Source organism: Nycticebus coucang, chromosome Y, assembly GCF_027406575.1.
Source record: "Nycticebus coucang isolate mNycCou1 chromosome Y, mNycCou1.pri, whole genome shotgun sequence".
NCBI lineage: Eukaryota > Metazoa > Chordata > Mammalia > Primates > Lorisidae > Nycticebus > Nycticebus coucang.
This window is the reverse complement of record NC_069805.1, coordinates 28,302,910-28,319,567: the sequence shown is the minus strand read 5'-3', so window position 1 is coordinate 28,319,567 and position 16,658 is coordinate 28,302,910. Positions and strand designations below refer to the sequence as shown.

Here is a 16,658-nt window from a genome sequence, read left to right as displayed (position 1 = left end):
TCAATCAGAAACGATAAAGGGGAAATAACAACTGATCCCACAGAGATACAAGAGATCATCTCTGAATACTACCAGAAACACTATGCCCAGAAATTTGACAATGTGAAGGAAATGGATGAATATTTGGAATCACACCCTCTCCCTAGACTTAGCCAGGAAGAAATAGAGCTCCTGAACAGACCAATTTCAAGCACTGAGATCAAGGAAACAATAAAAAGCTTCCAACTAAAAAATGCCCTGGTCCAGATGGCTTCACTCCAGAATTCTATCAAACCTTCAAGGAAGAGCTTATTCCTGTACTGCAGAAATTATTCCAAAAAACTGAGGAAGAAGGAATCTTCCCCAACACATTCTATGAAGCAAACATCACCCTGATACCAAAACCAGGAAAAGACACGAACAAAAAGGAGAATTTCAGACCAATCTCACTCATGAATATAGATGGAAAAATTCTCAACAAAATCCTAGCCAATAGATTATAGCTTATCATCAAAAAAGTCATTCATCATGATCAAGTAGGCTTCATCCCAGGGATGCAAGGCTGGTTTAACATACGCAAGTCCATAAACGTTATCCACCATATTAACAGAGGCAAAAATAAAGATCACATGATCCTCTCAATAGATGCAGAAAAAGCATTTGATAAAATCCAGCATCCTTTTCTAATTAGAACACTAAAGAGTATAGCATAGGTGGCACATTTCTAAAACTGATTGAAGCTATCTATGACAAACCCACAGCCAAGATTTTACTGAATGGAGTCAAACTGAAAGCTTTTCCTCTTAGAACTGGAACCAGACAAGGTTGTCCTCTGTCACCTTTACTATTCAACATAGTGCTGGAAGTTCTAGCCAATACAATTAGGCAAGACAAGGAAATAAAGGGAATCCAAATGGGAGCAGAGGAGGTCAAACTTTCCCTCTTTGCTGACGACATGATCTTATACTTAGAGATCCCCAAAGACTCAACCACAAGACTCCTAGAAGTCATCAAAAAATACAGTCATGTTTCAGGATATAAAATCAATGTCCACAAGTCAGTAGCCTTTCTATACACCAATAACAGTCAAGATGAGAAGCTAATTAAGGACACAACTCCCTTCACCATAGTTTCAAAGAAAATGAAATACCTAGGAATATACCTAACGAAGGAGGTGAAGGACCTCTACAAAGAAAACTATGAACTCCTCAGAAAGGAAATAGCAGAGGATATTAACAAATGGAAGAACATACCATGGTCATGGATTGGAAGAATCAACATTGTTAAAATGTCTATACTTCCCAAAGCAATCTACCTATTCAATGTCATTCCTATCAAAATACCTACATCGTACTTTCAAGATTTGGAAAAAATGATTCTGCGTTTTGTATGGAACCGGAAAAAAACCCGTATAGCTAAGGCAGTTCTTAGTAACAAAATTAAAGCTGGGGGCATCAACATACCAGATTTTAGTCTGTACTACAAAGCCATAGTGGTCAAGACAGCATGGTACTGGCACAAAAACAGAGACATAGACACTTGGAATCGAATTGAACACCAAGAAATGAAACTAACATCTTACAACCACCTAATCTTCGATAAACCAAACAAGAACTTACCTTGGGGGAAAGACTCCCTATTCAATAAATGGTGTTGGGAGAACTGGATGTCTACATGTAAAAGACTGAAACTGGACCCACACCTTTCCCCACTCACAAAAATTGATTCAAGATGGATAAAGGACTTAAATTTAAGGCATGAAACAATAAAAATCCTCAAAGAAAGCACAGGAAAAACACTGGAAGATATTGGCCTGGGGGAAGACTTCATGAAGAAGACTGCCATGGCAATTGCAACAACAACAAAAGTAAACAAATGGGACTTCATTAAACTGAAAAGCTTCTGGACAGCTAAGGAGACAATAACCAAAGTAAAGAGACAACCCACACAATGGGAAAGGATATTTGCATATTTTCAATCAGACAAAAGCTTGATAACTAGGATCTGTAGAGAACTCAAATTAATCCACATGAAAAAAGCCAACAATCCCGTATATCAATGGGCAAGAGACATGAATAGAACTTTCTCTAAAGACGACAGACGAATGGCTAACAAACACATGAAAAAATGTTCATCATCTCTATATATTAGAGAAATGCAAATCAAAACATCCCTGAGATATCATCTAACCCCAGTGAGAATGGCCCACATCACAAAATCTCAAAACTGCAGATGCTGGTGTGGATGTGGAAAGAAGGGAACACTTTTACACTGCTGATGGGACTGCAAACTAGTACAACCTTTCTGGAAGGAAGTATGGAGAAACCTCAAAGCACTCAACCTAGACCTCCCATTCGATCCTGCAATCCCATTTCTGGGCATCTACCCAGAAGGAAAAAAAATCCTTTTATCATAAGGACACTTGTACTAGACTGTTTATTGCAGCTCAATTTACAATCTCCAAAATGTGGAAAGAGCCTAAATGCCCACCAACCCAGGAATGGATTAACAAGCTGTGGTGTATGTATACCATGGAATACTATTCAGCCATTAAAAAAAATGGAGACTTTACATCCTTCGTATTAACCTGGATGGAAGTGGAAGACATTATTCTTAGTAAAGCATCACAAGAATGGAGAAGCATGAATCCTATGTACTCAATCTTGATATGAGGACAATTAATGACAATTAAGGTTATGGGGGGGGGAAGCAGAAAGAGGTATGGAGGGAGGGGTATGGGGCCTTAGTGTGTGTCACACTTTATGGGGGCAAGACATGATTGCAAGAGGGACTTTACCTAACAATTGCAATCAGTGTAACTGGCTTATTGTACCCTCAATGAATCCCCAACAATAACAAAAAAAAAAAGAAAGTCATGAATATCAAGAAATGTAGATGGTAAAGAAAATTAAAAGGAAAGGGAATCATTTCGTGTAGGAAAAAAAACCTAATATGCCAATGTTTGTCCTAAAATAAGTTACGGTTTAAGAAGAAAACTTTGTGACAAAGATAGAACTTAGCCATGTGAAAAATGGTCTATGTAAGGCATAATATTTGGAAATGTGAATTTATTTTGTATGTGAACAAGTTAACCTACCTGAAAGGAATTGCTAATTAAAACAACAAAGTGTTCTTTTTGTTCAGACTTTGTTTAAAAGCTCTCCTGATTGCTTGTGTATATGTTGAAACTGATAAAAACAAGTCATTTATTCATCGTCAGTCTGCCACTATGGAGTTAAAATAAATCTACCTATCTATATTTTCTTCTGCCTGTCTTAAGCTGTATTTGATTAGTTGTAAGTATTGAGATCAAGATTATGAAAGTGATATCACTATTCAAGGTCATCATTACTCCTTTGAACCCAAAGTAAAGAAGAGAAGGAACCATCTTTATCCTTTAAAACACCAGACTCTTTTTCTCAATTGCCTGACATTTTCACCCCTTCCTCTTTGTCTTTAATTCACTCTTCACACCTCTTGGCTTTCTGCTCCTAAGATTAGATAACAGAACTTGTATGTGTAACTACTGTTATACTTGAACAATTTGTATTTTCTTTCACAAGTGTGCACTCTGGCCACATGGGACCATTTCTGGTTGTGGAACAACCTGGGTGCTCCTTGCCCTTCTTGTGGTCCCTCCTTTTTTTTTGAGACAGAAGTGTCACTTTGTCACCCTCGGTAGTATGTTGTGGTGTCATAGCTCACAGCAACCTCAAAGTGTTGGGCTCAGTGGTCCTTTTGCTTCAGCCTCACAAGTAGGTAGGACTACAGGTGCCCACCACAGTGCCCAGCTATTTTTTTAAGAGACAAGGTCTTACTGTTTCTCAGGCTGGTCTGGAACTCCTGAGCTCACTCACCTCAGCCGCGCAGAGTGCTAGGAGCCAGTTTCGAACCCAGGTCGGGCCTTCTAAACAACAGTGACAACTACAACCAAAAAATATATAAAAATAAACGATACAGAGAAGATTAGCATGGCCCCTGTGCAAGAATGACACACAAATTTGTGAAGCATTCCATAAATTTTTGCATGGCTTGTCAAAAAAAAAAAAAAATATATATATATATATAGCTGGGCATTGTGGCAGGTTACTATAGTCTTAGCTACTTGGGATACTAAGGCAAGAGAATCACTTAAGCCGAAGAGTTTGAAGTTGCTGTGAGCTGTGATGCAAGAGCACTCTACTGAGGGTGACATAGTGAGATTTTGTCTCAAAAAAATAGGCTCTGCTCCCCTAGCTCAGTGGTTAAGATGCAGGTCACATACACTGGGGCTGGCGAGTTTGAACCGGGCCTGGGCTTGCTAACAATAATGGCAACTATAACAAAGAAAATAGCCTGGCTTTGTGGCACCTGTAGTCCCAGCACAAGAATTCAAGGTTGCTGTTAGCTTTGATGCCACAGCACTCTACCAAGGGTGACATAGTGACACTCCTGTCTCAAAACAAAAAAAAAAAAAAAGAAAGAAAGAAAGAAAAGAAAAGAAAAAAAGAAAGCTCTCATTAGCCACCACTGAACTTGAGGCAAATGATCTGTCTTAAAACGCTTCACAGACCCCCTGAAAAAGATCCAGGAAGACTCAGGCTGATCCAGACTCCTGTCAGGCTGGATCAATGGGCAGCTCTTTCACGCTGGTCACTGGAAAATATCAGGGCAGACAGGGAGGTCATCTGAGCAAGAGGACTTGATGAGGCAAAGGCTAAAAAGAGGTACCCAAACACAGTTAAGTATGAAACCCAGGAATTGAACGTAGAAAGGGGGTACATGCTTTGTAAGGGATGCCTTCTTCCACTGGAATCTGATGATGTGATTCTCGGTAGGAAAGTGCAAAGCCCAGAGAACTCTGACCACCTGAGATGGGCACAGCATTGTCCACAGGTATTACTTGGTCCATGACAATGGTGCCTTTCTGGACAGCAATAATTTGGCCCAATGTCTGTAGGATGCCCTGTCCAATGGGTAGTCTGTCTTTTCTTCTCTACCTATGGAAAGCTGTGGGCTAAGACTTTCTAACAAATGCTAGGGCTACATATTCAGTGCTTAATACTCCACTCTCCCCTCTGATAAACAATCCGACTCTGTAGTAGGAGTGCCAGGACAGCTGGAACACAAATTGTTTCTTAAACCTCTTACATACTGGATTGGAGAAAAAGAGGTGGCTCATTGGTTTCCTGATTTCCTCATTCTCTTGTTGGTGAGACACTTGTCTAAATTATATACTCATATTACCTTTATTCTAGAAAACAATAGCCTTCCAATGAAGGTACAGGAAGAACATGACTAATAGGTATCACTCCATCATCTGGAGGGTGATGTCAAATGGCCAGAAGAAATCAACATCCAGGTAAACTCTTATCTGGGAAGAGCATACCTCTAGGAAAGCCCTCAGGACCAACCCATATTGAGGTCCACTTAGAATCAGGTCAACCAACACATGTATACTTTTAAACATGAAGCATTAATAGACATAGCCCCTTCGATTGACAATTTTATGAGATACAGGCCAACAAGTCCTGTACCATTGATTATTGTACCATTAATGGGCAATTAATTTGTGTTGTACTCTGTGTCTCTCTGCCTGTATCCCCAGGGGTACATGTTCCATTTTAAGTCCATTTTCTACTTGATGATTGGAAACTTGGACCAATAAGAGGGTAGTGGAGGAGAAAAGTAATAGTTGGCTTTCTCTGTCTTCTGGTGTCCCAAGTGAAGTTGAGCAGTGGTGGGTTCTGACTAGTTTTCACCAAGAATGTTACTTCTCACGTTTTGCAGCAGTGATTTTTTTGTGTTAAATTTTTCTACTGGGTTTCAAAAGTTTGTGCTGTGAAATAATGAATGCTACAAATACAGATGAAAGTCATTCTGTTACCCAAATACTAAATGGTAACTCTGTTTTTTTTTTTTTTTCGAGACGGAGTATCACTATGTCACCCTTGGTAGAGCACAGGAAACTCCAGCTCCTGGGCTTAAGCAATTCTCTTGCTTCAGCCTCCCAAGTAGCTGGGACTACAGCCACCCACCACAATGCTTGGCCATTTTTTATTTTAGCGGGCCTGGGCCAGTGCTTCTTGGTCTGTTTCCCAGGGAGTTAGCTAAGAAAGAAACTGGGAATGAACTACAAGCAAGAAATCAATTATTACTTTCTCATTTATCATGGGGGTGAACTAGACTTCATTACTTTTTTGAAAGTTTGCAGTCCTAAAACTTTCCAGGAGTTAACTGGTATTTTTCCATTATAGCCTAGGTCTAACAAAAAATACTTAACTTAAGCTGAAATTTAAATTATCCTAACTTTATAGAAAGAATTCTAAATTATGTAATATTAAAAAAACTGAGTTAAATTTTGTAAAGGTCTTGAAATACACATTTTATAGGAAGTTATAAGAATTGTTTGTCATTGTGTCAGGGACTGAATTTGCAACAACTCTGTAAAGACCAACTATGCATGTGGGATACTGTTACTTATGAATAACATATCTACTCGGAAAACTTTGCTATTATTAAGCACTGCCTTCTTAGGATAGTAGAGTTTTTTAGTCTGAAGGACCATTTCCGTGGAAACCATAATAAGAATTTGCTAATTTTCATTGCAAAAATATTTGAAAATTGTTTGGTGATTTTATATGATTGTCAACAAGTTAGTACTGCAGGTAGAAAAAGGCACAGGTGTTTTAATTGATCTTTTTGTGATCTTTTTTGTGATTTTGCTTAAAATCACTTTTTTGTAATTTTATTCATCAAATTTTATTTACTCTAGATAACAGCAACCTAATAGTTCCCAGAAACTCCACAGATTTATACTTTGTTTGGACGCCTGATCAGAGAGCTGGGGCTTCTGGTTTTGGAGGAGCTGAGAGATGTGCACGTGCAGATGAAGGACATCTTGGGGTGTATGGGGCATAGTTACAAGTAAGGACTGGTGGTGAGAAGATGGAGACCTCTTAGGAGAACTGGCAAAAATCTGTAAGAAACCAGCCAGGGATATGGAGCTGGGGGAACCCAGGGCAGCAGATCCCAAGGGTCGGTGGGAATGTTGCACCCAGCTACTTTCTTGTCCTGATTCTGGTCCCTTCTCTCTATGTCCCTGCTTGCCCCTGCCCTCCTGCTTGTCTCCCTTAAGAGTTGGATGCTTCTGACCTGTGTGGTGTCAGGCTGTGAAGGTCACTGGGGGGACCACTTTTAAGAAGGCTCCATCTGGCAGTGGACAGTGGTGAGTCCTTGATCCTGGGAAGCAGCTCCTGCCACAGCCTGCTGGGTTCCCTCTGTGTAGATCATGAAATCTAAACAATTCCTAGAGTGTAAAAGCAGCTGATGACCTTAGAAAAAAAATTCTGTTTCATTGAACTGCCACTCAGTAAACATATCTTATTATAGATCTTAGTTATGTCTCACTCATTCCTGTTTCTCTTGCATCTTCTTCCTTTTCTTATAAAATGTAGTCAGGTTTTAGTTTGAAGCAACAGTTCCTGAAAGAGTCCTTTCTTAGATCTGGGAATACATTTTTCTCTATGGTTACACTCTTTGATAGATGCCCTATACCACCCTGTACTTGTTCAGCTATTCTACCAGATTGTAAATTCTATGAGGGTGGGATCCAAATTTTTTGTTACTACTGTGTCTTCATCACTTAGTACAGCACTGTCACTTCATAAGTGTTCTATAAATATTGGAATGAAAGAATGATCATTGAACATTGAAACACCAATTAAATTCCTGTGATGCCAGGAATAGGTGTGTTGCTGTAATACAAGGAAAATATTAATATGAATGAAAATTTAGAACTATGTCCCAATTTCCATCTTTATTAGTTATAATATAAAATGAAATGAAGTCCGTACCAGTGTGACCATTACAGATTACACACGTACGTGGACATGTATAAATGAGAGCCTCTATGTTGTCCACAGCCACTCCAGAAAAATTTACAAAAATGTGTTTAAATAAAGTTAAATCATTAGGAGGAAATAATTATGTAGATTATTTTTGCATTTTCAAACTACTTTGAGGTTTGGATGCATTTCTAAAAATAGAACTACTTTCTGTGTTTTTTTTTTTTTTTTTGTCTTGTGCAACATGTCTCTTATAAAATTATAATACAACATGTCAAGTAGAACGTTTTTTTGAGACAGAGTCTCCCCAGCGTGGGAATTTTTGTATTGAGCCCTAGCTCATAATGAGCTAGTTTCATAGTAGGGCTGAGTACATTGGGTAATTTTTCTTCCATTCTTGAGATACTTTACTAAGAAGAATATGTTCCAGCTCCATCCATGTAAACATGAAAGAGGTAAAGTCTCCATTTTTCTTTAAGGCTGCATGGTATTCCATGGTGTACATATACCACAATTTATTAATCCATTCGTGGATCGATGGGCACTTGGGCTTTTTCCATGACTTAGCAATTATGAATTGGCTTCAACAAACATTCTGATACAAATATCTTTGTTATAATGCGATTTTTGGTCTTCTGAGAATATACCTAGTAGAGGAATTATAGATTGAATGGCAGATCTATTTTTAGATTTCTAGGTCTTCTCCAAACATTTTTCCAAAAGTAATATATTAATTTGCATTCCAACCAGTAGTTTAGAAGTTCCCTTTTCTCCACATCCACACCAACATCTCTGGTCTTGAGATTTTGTGATATGGGCTAATCTTACTGGAGTTAGATGATATCTCCAAGTAGTTTTGATTTGCATTTCTCTGATGATTAAGGATTATGAGCTTTTTTTTTCATATGTCTGTAGGCCGTGTGCCTGTTTTCTTTAGGGAAGTTTCTCTTCAAGTCCCTTGCCCAACCTAAGATGGGATCACTTGTTCTTTTCTCGCTTATAAGTTTGAGTTCTCTGTGGATTCTGGCTCATAAACCTTTGTCGGAGACCTAACCTGCAAATATCTTCTCCCATTCTGAGGGCTGTCTGCTGGCTTTACTTACTGTGTTCTAGGCTGTGCAGAAGTTTTTTAGTTTGATCAGGTCCCAATAGTGTATTTTTGGAGCTGCTTCAATTGCCTGTGGAGTCCTCTGCATAAAATATTCGCCCAGACTGCTTTCTTCAAGAGTTTTCCCTGCACTCTTCTTCCAGTATTTTCATAGTTTCATGTCTTAAGTTTAAATCTTTAATCTAGTGAGAGTTTATCTTAGTTAATGGTGAAAGGTGTGGATCCAGTTTCAGTCTTCTACAGGTTGCCAGTCAGTTCACCCAGCAACATTTGTTGAATAGGGAATCTTTTCCCCACTGAATTTTTTTAATTGGCTTGTCAAAGATCAAATATTAGTAGGTAGATGGCTTCATCTCTTGGATCTCTGTTCTATTCCATACATCTACCTCTCTGTTTTTGTGCCAGTACCATGCTGTTTTGATCACTATTGATTATAGTATTGTCTGATGTCTGGTAGTGTGATTCCTCCTGCTTTGTTTTTATTTCTGATTAATGTCTTGGTTATTCGAGATTTTTTCTGATTCCATATTAAAAGAAGTATTAGTTTTTCAAGGTCTTTAAAGTATGAGAGTGGAGGTTTAATAGGGATTGCATTAAAATTGTATATTGCTTTGGGTAGTATGGACATTTTAATAATGTTCATTCTTCCCAGCCATGAGCATGGTATGTTTTTCTATTGGTTAACATTTTCAGCTATTTCTTTTCTTAGAGTTTCATAGTTCTCTATGTAGAGTTCTTTCATGTCTTTTGTTATATAAACTCCCAAATATTTCATCTTCTTTGGCACTACTGTGAATGGAATAGAGTTCTTAACTGTTTTTTTCAGCTTAACTATTGTTGGTATCTATAAAGGCTACCGATTTATGACTATTGATTTTGTAACCTGAGATGCTGCTGTATTCCTTGATCACTTCTAAGAGTTTTGTAGTAGAATCTCTGGTGTTTTCCAGATATACAATCATATCATCTGTGAAGAGCGAAAGTTTGATCTCTTCTGACCCTACATGAATACCCTGGATTGCCTTTTGTTCCCTAATTGTGATGGCTAAAACTTCCACTATAATGTTAAAGAGCAGTGGAGACAGGGCGGCGCCTGTGGTTCAAGCAGTAGGGCGCCAGTCCCATATGCCAGAGGTAGTGGGTTCAAACCCTGCCCCGGCCCAAAAAAAAAAAAAATAAGAGCAGTGGAGACAATGGGCAACCTTGCCTGGTTCCTGAACTCAGTGGAAATGATTTCAATTTAACTCCATTCAATACGTCATTGGCTGTGGGTTAGCTGTAGATGGTCTCTATCAGTTTAAGAAATGTCCATTCTATACCAATTTTCTTAAGTGTTCTGATCATGAAGGGATACTGGATATTATCAAGAGTTTTTTCTGCATCAATTGAGAGAATCATATGGTCTTTGTTTTTTAATTTGTTTATGTGCTGAATTGTATTTATAGATTTACGTATATTGAACCAGCCTTAAGACCCTGGGATAAAACTGACTTGGTTGTGATGTATAAATCGTTTGATATATGACTGGATTTTGTTTGTTAGGATCTTGTTGAATATTTTTGCATCTATATTCATTAGTGATATTGGTCTGTAATTTTCTTTTCTTGTTGGGTCTTTTCCTGGTTTGGGGATCAGGGTGATGTTTGCTTCATAGAACGTGTTGGGTAGTCTTCTTTCTATTTCTGTATTTTGAAATAGGTTGAGTAACATAGGTACTAGTTCCTCTTTAAAGGTTTGGTAGAACTCTGACGTAAATCCTTATGGTTCCGGGCTTTTCTTTTTAGGTAGATTTTGTATGTTTGATGCTATTTCAGAACTTGATATAGGCCTGTTCAACCTTTCCACTTGATCCTGGCTAAGTCTTGGAAGGTGATGTGCTTCCAAGTATTGGTCAGTTTCCTTCAGATTTTCATATTTCTGATAATAAAATTTTCTTGTAATATTTATTAAGGATTTTTTGAATTTCTGAAGAGTGTGTTGTTATTACATCTTTGTAATTTCTGATTGAATAAATTAGAGATTTTACTCTTTTTTTCCTAGTTAGGTTAGCCAAAGGTTTATCTATTTTATTGACCTTTTCAAAAAACCAACTTTTTGATTTGTTGATCTGTTGTATAATTCTTTTGTTTTCAATTTCATTTAATTCTGCTCTAATATTAGTTATTTCTTTTATTCTACTTGGTTGGGGTTGGAATGTTCTTTCTTTTCCAGTTGCTTGAGATGTCCCATTAAGTTATTAACTTCCTCTCTTTCCTTTCTCTTAAGGAAGGCTTGCAGTGGTATAAATTATGACTGCCTTTGTGGTATCCCAAAGGTTTTGATAATTCGTGTCTTCATTATCATTTTGTTCCAAAAATTTGGCAGTTTCCTTCTTAATCTCATTTATGACTCAGCTATCATTCAGCATAAGGTTATTTAACTTGCATGTTTTTGTGTGAGTATGCAGATTCCTGTTGTTACTGAGTTCAACTTTTATTCCACGGTGGTTTGAGAAGATGCAAGAAACAATTTCTATTCCTTTAAATTTACTGAGGTTAGACTTGTGACCTAAGATGTGAATGATTTTGGAGTATGTTCTGTTGGTTGATGAGAAGTATGTGTATTCAGTTTTGTTGGGATGAAATGTTCTGTGGATGTTTGTTAAATCCAAATGTTGGATGGTTAGGTTTAAATCTAAAATTTTTTTGCTCAGCTTCTTATTGGAGGATCTATCCAACACTGCCAAAGAGTGTTTAAATCTCCAAGTTTTATGGAGTTGGAGGAAGTCCAGTTGCTCATGTCTGTTAAGAGTTTTTCTTAGAAATTGAGGCACATTTTGGTTGAGTGCATAAATGTTAATAATTGAAATCTCATCATATTGAGTATTACCCTTAACAAATATGAAGTGACCATTCCTATCCCTCCTTACTTTTGTTGCTTTAAAGCCTATTGTATCTGCAAATAAAATTGCAACACCTGCTATTTTCTGATTACCATTTGCCTGAAATACAGACAGCCATCCTTTCACCTGAGTCTATATTTATCTTCTATGCAGCAAATATCTGGCCTGAGTTTTTGTATCCAGTCAGCCAACCTGTTCCTCTTTAGAGGACTGTTTATGCTGTTCACATTAATGGAGTATATAGATAAGTCTGGTAAAATTTTGGGTATCAAGTTTTGGAAAGTCCTTTTTAATCCTTTTGCTACTGTGGACGTTGGAGTTTGATCAAAAGTTTCTGAGTGAGTTTACTTTTGTGGTAGAGGATTGGGCTGGTCATTATGGTGGATAGGTCTGAGAATATCCTGAAGAGCTGATTTGGTTATGACAAATTTCTTAAACATGTGAATGTCATTATAGTATTTTATTTCTCCATCATAAATGAAACTCAATTTAGCTGGATTGATGAAGCTCAGTTCATCCATGGTTGAATGTTATTTTGTTTTAGGAGATTAAATGTTGAGGACCACCCTCTTCTGGCTTGAAAAGTTTTAGCAGAGAGATCTGCAGTCATTCTAATATTCTTCCCTTTGTAGGTAATGGTTTTCTTACACCTGGCTATTTTCACAATTTTCTCCTTCATATTAATTTTAGTGAAGTTAATATGATGTGTCTGGGGGATGTCTTGTTCAGGTTGAGTCATACTGGGGTACTGAAACTGTCTGCTATCTGAATTTCAGAATCTCTTGGCATGTCTGGAAAATTCTCTTTCATAATTTCATGGAGAAGGGCCTGTATGTCTTGTGAAGCCACTTCATCGCTTTCAGGGATTCCAATGAGGTGGATATTAGCCTAATTCGAATTATCCTAGGGCTCTCTGAGAGAATGATCCATTTTTGCTCTCCATTTCTCTTCCTCTTTTAGAGTTTGGGAGTGCTCAAAAACTTTGTCTTCAATGTCAGAAATCCTTTCTTCTGCTTGCTGCACTCTATTACTGAGAGATTCTACTGTATTTTTCATATCTTGAAGACTGCAAATTCTTGCTTCAATGAGTCAAAATCTTTGGTGGTTTTGTCTTTATATTCATTGAATTCTTGAGACAACTTTTGAATTACTGCTTGAAGTTCTAATTCCGACTTTTGAATTGCTCCTGGAATTTCTAATCGCAAATTTTCCTTCATTCTTTTAATCTTGTTTGCAATCCAAACTCTGAATTCGATTTCTGACATCTTGGCCAGCTGTTTATGAATGGGTTCTTCAGTTACATCTGGCATATCTTTGCTTGGGGGTGTTGATCTACTCTGGTTATTCATGTTACCATAGTTTTTCCGCTGGTTCTGCCCCATGATTATTTTACACCATTTGCCTTTTTCCCTGGAGCTTTGCCGAGGACTTGTACAGTGCTGTGGCCTTAGAAACTTGGGACCTGTTTGATGTGGTGGAGCTAAGTGGCTCTGTCTAGTTTTTAACTGGTTTCTGTCCGACCCTAGTGAAACAGTTACTCTGGGTTGAAGTCTCAGCTGTTGAGAAATACTAGTAATTAAGTCACCCCGCCCCCGACAGGCAACAATTGGAAAAAGAAAATCAAACCTTTCTACAACCACACCCAGGGCACCACTTGGACAGTCCTCGGGAGATTGGCTGAGTTCAAAATGTCCAAATCAATTGTCTCAGTCAGCACCTGTCTCAGGTGGAAGAGTTTAAAAGGTCTCTGGCAACTAGATTGCAGCAATCTGCTGTCAACTCATATATGACTTGCTCCGGTGCTCCATAGGGTCAGGAGGACCCACCCAGCAAGTAGATTAGTCTGGGGAGGTTGATGCCTCCTTCCCCACCTTGCATCTCTGTCACATCCAGTCACTGATAACCCCACAGGACTGTGACCCAGTTGCCTCCAATGAGCAGATACTCCAGGGGTTTGCACCTGCCTGAATCACAAGGAAATCTGTCTCCTCGGCCAGGCTGCTACTCTGCTACCGTCCGGCAGGGAGAGTTGGGGCTTGACGGAGGCTGGGGATGTTCACTGAGTTCTAGCCATCCCATGATTGATGTTACTGACAGAACAGAACATCGTTGCGGGATTTGTTTCTGTCCCCGCTAAATTCCCCTGCATAGGAAAATCTGTTTTGAGTTCCCAGAACCTGTGCCTCTGGCCCTGTCTTTGCTGTTACCTGGTAGTTTGTATTCGCAGCATGGTTAGCTGTCAGTTCTAGCCTCCTGCTTTCCTTTGTGTAGCCTGATGATTTCCTGAGGGCTGTGTGCATCTTAGACTCAGTAAAGCAGTCATCTATGTCAGCCCCGCCCTGGGAGTCTTATCTGCACTGTATGTATGTTTTCTAGTCCCCGTGATCCACCCAGGCCAGTACCGCCTAAGGCAAACACTTGCTCAAGGGGTGTGTATCTCTGTCCCAGATCCACTCTGCCTGTGGTTGCCACCTGAGAAGATGCCCCACCTCCTCTGCTTGCCCAGAGAGACAGGGAGTGTGACTCCAGAACATCCAGGGTCAGCCCTATTGTTGCCAAAAACCACTGCTGCTCTGAGCCTTGGGGGCACCTCTGCTCCAGCATGGTTCCTTCTCAGTGAACCGTCCTCTCCTCACTCCCATGCTGCAGAATCAGCACTGACCAGCTGCAGTCCAGTCCCTGTCCACACCCCTCGAGAAATCACCCACGAATTTTGACTCCTGGGGGACATGCCTCCAGACCTCAGAGTGAGAGTTTAGGGGACTGCTTGGAGCTCAGAATTACAAGTAGAGAATATATACTGTTTTACACAGTTTTATGCCTGGCAGGAGAGCACCATTGCACCATAGTAGAAGAAGTTGGTCCAGTTTTTAGAGGGTCTCTCCCATGGAGTATGATGGGAAGACTTTTGAACATTGCTCGTTTGTCTATGTGGTACTCCGAGCTGTTTTTATGAGGAAGGGGACTCCCGTCCACTTGGTGGTGGATTTTGTACCTTTTTTTGTATCCTTTGGGTCGCAGCTCACCTCAGCAGGGTTGATCTGTGTTCTTCAACCTTCTTTCTTGGTGCAGCTCTGATCCGTCAGGTTACTTGCTAAATTTCTGTCATTTAACTTTCCTTCTGGATGAGAGCCTCTTTGGAAAGCTGGCTTCAGTCAGCCATCTTGTCTCCGCCCCCTAGTTATAAATTATTTTTACACACCATCCAGAATTACCAGAACTGATATGAACATAGGTGATTCCCACCAAGTGTAACTCCAGAGGGCACTTTCTAGCTCCACTTCACAGTCACAACACCCAGTTGTACAGGAATGTGCATTCTGTCCCAAGTAATGAAGCTACAATGGTCTCTCTACCAGTTTTCAATCTCCCTTCTTGAGTATTTACAGTACATGGTGTTCCAAAAATTGCCCCTACTGTCATCATGCATAGGCAAAGAGGGAAATTGCACCTATATATAGTTTTATTTACAACAAAATTTTATGAAACATTTAAAAACTATTTTCTGTGTGTTGCTACTTCCTTGTAAAATTTTGTAATGAGTATTTCACAAAGATATATTTTAGCTACAATTTTCTATTTTCTGTATGTATGTTGACTTTGGGACAACCTGTAGATTTTTACAAACTATCTTTATAGGGCAGCAATCACCTATTCTGTCTCTGTCTTTCAATTATCTTGATCTCTTTAGACCTAAAACTGATCCTGAGACTAGGAGGCCAGAAGCTCAACCTGGATCCCAGATGTGCATTGAGTACACCTGAGAATGTCCCCATTCCCATTTTTCTGTTTCTCTAATTCTCATGAATATACACAGGGCACTAACTACATCCCCACGTGTTCAAGACCCAAATCTGTAGGTCCAAATTGTGACTCCAGGTATTTCCTCGGACACTGCTGGCTTCTTCAGAATCTGGAAACTTTAAAGTGCCAGCAACCTATGTCATGTTTCAAGATTGTGATTGTTGGTCTTCCTTGAACCAAAGATATTCTTGTTATTTATAAAGTGTTGAGCTGAGAGGACTCTGTGCTGGGTTTGCTTTCTCTAGATGAGTGCTGCTATAGTCTAGAACGGTGGCTCTCAACCTTCTTATTAAACCTCTTATTAACCTTCTTCTTATTAAAGCTGTGGCCCTTTAATACAGTTAAAAGGGGATGTGACCCACAGGTTGACAATCGCTGGTCTAGAAGGAGTAACAGCAGCAATAGGGGCAATTGTTAAATAAGCCACTTCAAAGACTCACTCAAAACCTGTGAAAATTTAAACAAACCCAAGATTGACCATTCCCTCCTGAAAAGTATAAGTCACAATGCAAGAGTTGATGGAAGAACAAGCAATTAATTCAAGAACATCATGAGGAGATGGCTGACTAATGTTGCAAAGACCACCTCATGTTTTTAGGTTGACCAGATGGGGTGAAAGGGGAAAAGAGCTTGGGAAACTGTGTGGAAGCTTTCTGTGTGTATGTCTCCACGTCTCATTGAAATGGTTTCTTGCCTTCTGGTTGTCTGGCTGATACCAGCTAGACTAAAACAGAAATGGGGGTTAACTGCTCACTATTTTCCTTCACAGGAAGTTCTGTTATCTTGGTTCTATAGTTAATGGCTCAAAACACTTCCTGAAATTCTTGTTTTTTTTTTTTTTTTTTAATGAGACATAATCTCACCTTGTCACTCTCATTGGAGTGCTATGGCATCACAGGTAACAGCAACCTAAAACTCCTGCACTCAAGCCATCGTCTTGCCTCAGCCTCCCGAGTAGCTGGGACTACAGCTGCCCACCACAACACCCTGCTATTTTTACAGACAGGGTCTTGCACTAGCTCAGGCTAATCTGGAACTCCTGAGCTCAGAAAAGCCACCT

General features: G+C 39.3%; 1 protein-coding gene and 1 pseudogene across 1 annotated transcript in view; both read left to right on the top strand.

The window, feature by feature from the left end:
• Positions 1-3,902: 3,902 nt before the first annotated feature.
• On the top strand, positions 3,903-4,002 carry LOC128579223 (uncharacterized; annotated as a pseudogene).
• A 2,792-nt stretch (positions 4,003-6,794) lies between these two features.
• LOC128579044 (zinc finger protein 91-like) overlaps positions 6,795-16,658 on the top strand; it is a 39,951-nt gene continuing 30,087 nt past the window's right edge. The window contains exons 1-2 of the mRNA XM_053581339.1: positions 6,795-6,885; positions 7,097-7,186. The gene's annotated coding sequence lies outside the window, so the exon portion shown is untranslated. The remainder of the gene's footprint in view (positions 6,886-7,096; positions 7,187-16,658) is intronic.